The 7717-nt window shown below is 40.6% G+C and overlaps 1 pseudogene; it reads right to left on the minus strand.

Annotated features, from left to right (window-relative positions):
• Nucleotides 1–497: 497 nt before the first annotated feature.
• LOC114702970 lies at nucleotides 498–2727 on the minus strand (annotated as a pseudogene).
• Between the last annotated feature and the right edge of the window lie 4990 nt (nucleotides 2728–7717).

A 7717-nucleotide genomic window follows, 5' to 3' on the forward strand; every position in this document is an offset into this window, starting at 1 on the left:
TTCCTAGGAAGATGGGCAGGTGATGAGGCAGCAGTTTTCCTCATTACCAGAAAGGCTCCTGATGCTACTGTCATGTGGCCACATTAGCATTGAGACAAACAGGGCCCCTTGACCTTCTCTGTGACTAGCTTCTGCCTGCTCGAAAGCCCCATCTTTAAGAAAATCCTCCATTTCGGTTCAAAATGTTACCTCTCTGATGCAAATATTGGAGTTATTTGGACTTTGAGGACTTGCTAAGTTGAAGGTCATATTCTCTTTCTTTAGGGTTCCCTTTTCTCTGTAGTTCCCAGCATGGCAATCAGATTCATTCCAGATGTGCGCCCTGTGAGGAAGGGATCCAGTAAGAATTTCTTTCTGACCTCCTGTCTTCTCCTTGGGGATTTGGGGACTACCTCTGTTCCTACTATCTTTGGCCATTGACCATGGGCTCCAGTATCCTCTGTACATCTGTAATCCTAGATGTGACTTCTTTTTTTAAATTTTTTTTATATATTATTTTTTGTAATTACACAATATACTCTTTAATGAGCAGACATATTGATGAGGCAAAATTTACAGTCATTGGAACAAATAAACTAGAGTTAAACACTGTTTCTGCCAGATGTTTCAGTATAAAATAATAATGTCTAAAAACTATATGCTTCGAGTATTTACTTTTAGAACCCCTTCAAGATAAAAAAGACACTGTAACAAAATATTATCTGAATATACATTATCAACACCAATATGATACAGGCATATAATTCTCATTTTATATATGTACGGTGGAAATACTGTAAAGCCTAGAAAAAGGATGAAAACAGACTGGCCAGAATTTAAATTATCATACTTATACATGATAAAAAATCTATAAGGAAAATGTTAATAACTCATCCTTGCTACATTCACTGGCCTATGGAAAGTGCTGTCTGAAGAGAAAGAAAATAAAACCTCCTGTTTGCTTCAAGTATTCAGTTTATGCTGTGAATTTTTCTATTGTTTGATTTCACTGTTCCTTATTTTACTTTAATATAGGGTCTTGTGACATTGCTCAAGCTGGTCTCAAACTAGCAATCCTCTGGCCTTAGTCTCCTGAGCAGCTGGGATTACATGTATGTGCCACTGTACCCGAGTTCACTATTTTAGTTATTAGACAGAAAAGAAAAAAAAACACTCAATTCAATGAATCATTCAGAGTAAGAATTCCAAACCAAGTCACATGAATGCTATCTCAGAGCTACTCTTGGAAGAGTAATGGATAACATACACCTCACAAATCTGATGGCAGCACTTCTCATAGTATAACAATTTCTGTTCTCCCTCGTCACATAAATGCATTGTTTTAACTGTCTCCTGGGATATTTTACTTTACAAATCCTTCTTTCAGTTACTGAAGAGGTGATTTCAAAACATAACACGGATACACCTGCTAATCCTGAGATGATGATGGTGGTGGTAGTGGTGGAAAACAAAAACTCATGATATTTATTCAAATTTCTGTTTTAGTTTTTTCTGGAAGATGGCTGGCAGAATAGAGAGAAGAGCCAAGACCATTAGAATAAATACTGAGTTCTAGGAAACAGCTTCCCCCGCTGTCATAAGCTGATACAGAGTTGTTCCTGCCTTTATTGCTACAAAAGAGGGAGGTGCAACACCTAGAAAAGTGCCAATAAAAAACACTTTCAATGGCACATTTATCACAGGAGATGTAATATTAATAAACTAGTTAGGCAGAAATGGTGAGATTCTCAAAAATATAATGTAGTTAATGAGATGTTCTCTATGACGCTCTACCTGCTGCGACCATTTTACTGCTTTCTCTGTTAGGTATTTGTATACAACAGGTCTTCCAACTAAATAGGAGAGCATGTAGTAGAATGAGGCACCAAGTCCAGAACACAAACAGACAAGGAATAAGGCTAGTGGAAAGGGATAAAGAAACCCCGAGAGTATACTGAGGAATATGGAACCTGGAATAGCAAATGTTTGCAAGAAAATATATGTAGCAAAATAAGTAACCAATACTTGTACATAAAAGGTGTCCTTATATTTGGAGAGAACTTTTCCTAAAGCCTTGGCATCATCCATATCTCTTGGAACCTTCATATTCGCTCTTTCTTCTTCACTAAGCTGAGGAAATTTTTTTTTTTTTTTTTTTTTTTTGGTTTTTCAAGACAGGGTTTCTCTGTGTAGCTTTGCGCCTTTCCTGGGACTCACTTGGTAGTCCAGGCTGGCCTCGAACTCACAGAGATCCGCCTGCTCTGCCTCCCGAGTGCTGGGATTAAAGGCGTGCGCCACCACCGCTCGGCTGAGGAAAATTTTTATATACCAAAAACAAAACAAATGCTGCACATAAGAAAATGGACACCAGTATAAGGAGTGACATTCTTGCTGACCCAGCTTCTGCACAAGGTTTGTCCTTCAGGTGGTCTCTGCTGCCTGGCGTGGTGGAACCCCGCGTGCCCGTGGCCGGATCCCCGGCCAGGGTCGAGTGCAGCGGCCCCATCTGCGTTTGCTCGGCGACATGTCCTTTCGCCATGGCTGCTGCAGGGGGCCGTGAAGAACGCCCAGTGGTGCCGCGCCCCCTTGAGTGACTAAACTCCCCCAGCAGCTTCCTACCAACACTGAGCGCACGGCACAGCCACTTCCAGCGTGACCCCCTCACCCAAGACGACCTCGGCAGCTAGACCTTCTTTATATATTTTTAAATATTTTTATGTGGTGGTATTGTGTTCCCCAAAATATTGTGTACCCTAATAAACTTATCTGGAGTCAGAGAACAGAAAAGCCAGTAGATACTTAGGATAGGCAGTGGTAGCACACGCCTTTAATCCTAGCATTCCAGAGGCAGAAATCCATCTGTTCAAGGATACAGCCAAGCATGGTGACTGATGCCTTTAATCCCAGAAAGCAAGCCTTTAATCCCAGGGAGTGATGGTAGAAAGCAGAAAGGTATATAAGGCGTGAGGACCAGAAACTAAAAGCATTTGGCTGGTTAAGCATTTGGCTGGTTAAGCTTTCAGGCTTCTAGCAGCATTTCAGCTGAGAGCCATTTGGATATGAGGACACAGAGGCTTCCAGTCTGAGGAAACAAGATCAGCTGAGAAGTTGGCCAGGTGAGGTTAGCTGTGGCTTGTTCTGTCTCTCTGATTTTTCAGTGTTCACCCCAGTAACTGGCCTCAGGTTTGATTTTATTAATAAGACCATCTAAGATTTCTGCTACATTTTTATTTTATAATTAACTTAATTTCACATATCAGCCACAGATTCCCCCATTCTCCCTTCTCCCAATTACCCCTCCTCCCCATCCACCCTCCATTCCCACCTCCTCCAGGCAAGGTCTCCCCTGGGGAGTCAGTCCAGCCTGGTAGACTCAGCCATGGGCAGGTCCAGTTCCCTCCTCCCTACACCAAGGCTGAGCAAAGTGTCCCTGCATAGGCCCCAGGTTCCAAAAAGCCAGCCCATGCAGCAAGGACAGGTCCTGGCTCCACTGCCTGGGTGCCTCCCAAACAGTTCAAGCTAATCAACTGTCTCACTTATCCAGAGGGCCTGGTTCAGTTCCATGGGGGTTCCATAGATGGCTCAAGCATTAAAGGCTAGGCTCACAACCAAAAATAGATGTGACTTCTAGTTGTGATGTCTTCTCTCTTCCTTCTTCAGTGGTGATGATGAAGGATGATTGTTGTTGGAGTTGAGAAATCTTCAACATCTTCCTAGAGTAGGAAAGATAGCTCAGTGGTTAAGAGCATTTGCTGCTCTTGCAGAAGACACAAATTTGGTTCCCAGCACCACATGGTGACCTCACAATGACTCATACCTGGAGTTCCAGAGGACCCTATACCTGCTTCTGGCTTCCAGCAGCACCAGGAACTCACATATACACATGCACATGCATACATGCAGGTACCCACACATACATATGAAATAAAAATAAATAAAAAACAAAATCACAACAACAAAACATTCCTGTGTGCCATAGGTAGGGGCCTTGACCAAGGCTGAAGTAGGAGCTCCTGATTGTTCCTGTCAATACAGACCAAACTTTTAAGCAAGCATCCTAGTGATGCTCAGAGTTCCAAATACAAAGTTGTGTGTTTGTTTCCCTTGATGACAGATCTCCTGGGCTTCTCTTCATTAACCTAAGCCCAGGAAGGCCCATTTCCATCCCTGTGGTTCAGAAAATGCCCTGGAAGTCATATCTTTTCTTTCTCAAATCCTCCAGATTCTCCAGCATTTGGTTAGCAAAACAAACAAAAACAAAATTACTCCACTCTCTCTGTCAAGCCCTCCAAACTTTCCAAAACAATAACAAAGTGAAATGAAAAACATTTCTGGCTTTGTAGATGAAATTTTGGAGTTTACCTCTGTTGGAAATGGGCCTCCTGGCTTACTTTGGAATTTGCATCCTAGTGTCCAGGCCTCAACACTTCCCTTGTTTACGTGCACACACATCCCTCCCCAGTAGTGGGTACAAAGAAGTAGGTGGGAGGAGATAATGCAAATCACCAGGAGGGAAAAGACATTGTCAGGACAAGTCTTTTATGAGATCCCACTGCTTTATGGCTCTCCAGGCCCAGGGGTCTAAGACAGCCAAACTCAGAACCCCATAATGCCAACTCCCTCCCTCTCTTCTCTCTCCTCTATTCTGTTTCTCTGAGTTACTCCAGCTCTAGCAGGAGGGGCAACTGTGTGAGAAACTTACAATTAAGTAGAAGACATTGTACTCTACTTCTTCTGAATTCAAAGGAATGGCATCCCCAAAAAAGCTTGTAGTTCTCCTCAATAGGATCTAAAAGTTCTCTTCTTTTTTTTTTCCTTTCCTTTTAATGTTTTAAAGCTTGAACTAAAGTAAAATGTAAAAGGTTTACATTTTCAAACTATTTCTCTTAGATATGGTTTTAGATGTAGAAGTTTTGAGATTTCTCTTGGGATGCTAATGAGGTCTTTTTATGTCTAAAGCTAGTGTAGAGGTGTAGGGACAGTGTGCATGCATTGGAAATGCCTCTGGAATTTAGCATAAAGATATGTTTCAAAGACAATGGTGCAGTGAGAAAGGAAAATCTGTCTGCTTCAGCCTGCTGACTACCATTTCCAATGCACATGCAGTCTGTCTGCATTGAAAATGTTTCCACTAGGCAGGCAGGAAAGGGTGCAGCGAATTTGAGAAGAAAACTGTAAAAGTGGCTGTGGCTGGCCATAGCACAGTGGGACTCGAGGGGGAGAACTCCCAAAAGCAACAGCAGCAATAGATCTGAACTTACTCTAAATAGGATATTGCATTGGGGTGCCTTTTAGGTGTCCAATTAATGTAGGCACTAGAAACTGGCTTTCTGGAGTTTCAAAGTGAAGATTATTTACCTCGGTCCATCTATTCTACATTTCCCATCTAGGATGGTTTTTATTCTCTTTTGTTTCTTAGCTTGATTTTTGTTTCTTCTGTTGGCATTATTTTTAATGAGAAGCCAAACTTCTAGTCAAAAAGTTTCTTGTATGCTTTTAACAGATCCATTCATTTTTATTAGCTTATATTAATTGTACAGACATGACATTTCTATGTGTACATATAATATACTTTGATCATTTTTGCCCCATCTATTGCCTTTTCTTGTAACCCACATCTTGTTTCTGCTTTCATATGTCTATGGTCCCCTTTACTTTCATGCCCTCCATACTCCACAGGCGAGAAAACATTTGCAACTTGGCTTGGTGAGACCTTGCTTAACATTATGATCTCTAATTCCATCTATTTTCCTGCCATATATGTAAATTTGTTCTTTCTTATGGATGAATAGAAGTACATTATGTGTATGTGTGTGTGTGTGTGTGTGTGTGTGTGTGTGTATACCTACATTTGTATGTTATGCAGACATACAGAGTTCAGAGGACAACTTCCCAGAGTAGGTTTTCTCCTTCCATATATGCGTTCCAGGGATCTAAGTCAGGTCCTTTGGCTTGGTAGCAAAGTACCTTTACATGCTGAGCTATCTCACAGGCCCCAGGAACTTCTTCAGGAATCTCCATGGTAATGTCCATAATGGCTGGACTGATTTACATTCCCAGAGTGTAAGGGTTCCCTTCTCCCACACACACCAGCAACTTTTAACATATTGTCTATACAGATTTAAATATAACAATATGGTCAGAAGCCCTGGGATATTCCTACCCAGGTCCTAATTGTTCATGCTGATGTTGATCATGGAGGTTCTTGTTTAAACTGTAGTGTATCATTTTATCTAGTTGTGCATTATATTTCAACAAAAGATAAAACTTTCAAAGTATAGCAGAAAGGATATACACATCACTAAAATCTCATTCATTTGGGTAATACATAAGACTGTTTTATAATTAATTTCAGGGGAATGCATCACAGAATCAGGCAAGGGTATGTGGATACATAGACTATTTGAGATAAAAAGAACCCAGGTACCTTATAACCCACTACCCTTGCTTTAGTAAGAAGAGGAGAGTTGAGAGTTCAGTGATTTAATCAAGGTGGCCTGGTTGAGACACTGGAAATGACATTGAGAACAGGCCATCTTTTCTATTCCTCTGTTTATGCAGTACCATGAAGGATATCTACCATATAGTAACAAGAGCTAATATTCGTTGGCTGCTAAATATGGTCATCATTATGGTCTTGTAGAAGAAACTTACAGTGAACAACTGTAAGTTCCTCTTATCAGGTGTTCTTATACAGTTATGAATATACTGTTTTTCCTTGGGTTTGAGAGCCAACATTCTCTATATGACAATAGGGATTTCACCAAACCTTGGTACAATAGCAAGACAGTGGACACAAAAGCTGCAAAAAAGAATATGTTCAGTAAACAAAGACCTCTCAGCCTTGAAACTGAACGTACAGGTTTCTGTGTGGAGTGGAAATAAACTTAGAGTGGTGTCCTCTTTACAGCATTGTTCCTAACCCCCATCAGTATAGAGAAACAAATAGAGAGTTTCCAGTTGGTAGCCAGTGCTTTGCACAAAAGCCAGACACTTCTCTACAGAATTATGAGCCTAGTTCAGCGTTCTGTGGAAATAGGCACTTTCCATTTCTTTCTGTGATCATTTTGATGATGGGGTTTACACTAAATGCTGTCATTACTGAGCTATAATGTGTGGAAGTAATTTTCTTTCAGCGTTGGGGACCAGAGAGAACTTGTTTTGTGCCTGTTATTAGTCTACATTCGAGAGAAATTCATATGCTGGAGGAAAGTTATTAAAACAACCTAATACAATATTTGTGTGAGAAATAATAAAATTGATAAATTATAGGTGAGCAAGGCCAGAGTTCTTCTGTATTTCCTTCTGGGACCCACTGCAGATTTCCAGTATTTATTATGTTGCGGCTTCTTAGATGGATGATTTGTCTGTTTGATATGGGATTAAAGACACATGCTCTTGGCATAGAAGCCAAAATACAGCTGAAAGATTTACCACTGCTAGATTATTATCATCTGTCATGCCACCATGTGTGTGTGTGTGTGTGTGTGTGTGTGTGTGTGTGTGTGTGATCTCAAAGTGAGTAAAATTTTATTTTGTAGAGGACAGTCTCAATTTTGATTCGCTGTTAAGAGGTCCTTTCTGGGGCTGCTGACTCTAACGTGTATCTCCACACAGTATTCAACACTCCGTAGAAGACAGACTAAGTGTACAAGTAATTTAATCTTTTCTTGATTTTATGATGAAATACACTATATTTTTTTTTCAAATTCCATTGGGAATCTTTTGCTGTATTGTT

The sequence above is a fragment of the Peromyscus leucopus genome, chromosome 4 (genome assembly GCF_004664715.2).
Source record: "Peromyscus leucopus breed LL Stock chromosome 4, UCI_PerLeu_2.1, whole genome shotgun sequence".
NCBI lineage: Eukaryota > Metazoa > Chordata > Mammalia > Rodentia > Cricetidae > Peromyscus > Peromyscus leucopus.